Source organism: Penaeus monodon, chromosome 23 (genome assembly GCF_015228065.2).
Source record: "Penaeus monodon isolate SGIC_2016 chromosome 23, NSTDA_Pmon_1, whole genome shotgun sequence".
NCBI lineage: Eukaryota > Metazoa > Arthropoda > Malacostraca > Decapoda > Penaeidae > Penaeus > Penaeus monodon.
In genome coordinates, this window is record NC_051408.1 from 7,009,244 (window position 1) to 7,009,469 (window position 226).

Below are 226 nucleotides of genomic sequence, written 5' to 3' on the forward strand. Positions count from 1 at the left end.
CCTCGTCTGGAAATGACTGTGTAATAGCTAACTATTACCAGTTAACAAGAGCTACGGACACTACTGATAAAGCATATTATAAATAGGGAATTATCAAAATAGCATCATTTCTTTTTTTTTAACCCACAGGAAAATTACTATAAATTACCTCGTTCGAGTATCGGAGGTGAACTGGCAGTGACACTCGTTTAAAGGTAAGCATCGAGGGCCTTGAATACAAGATGCG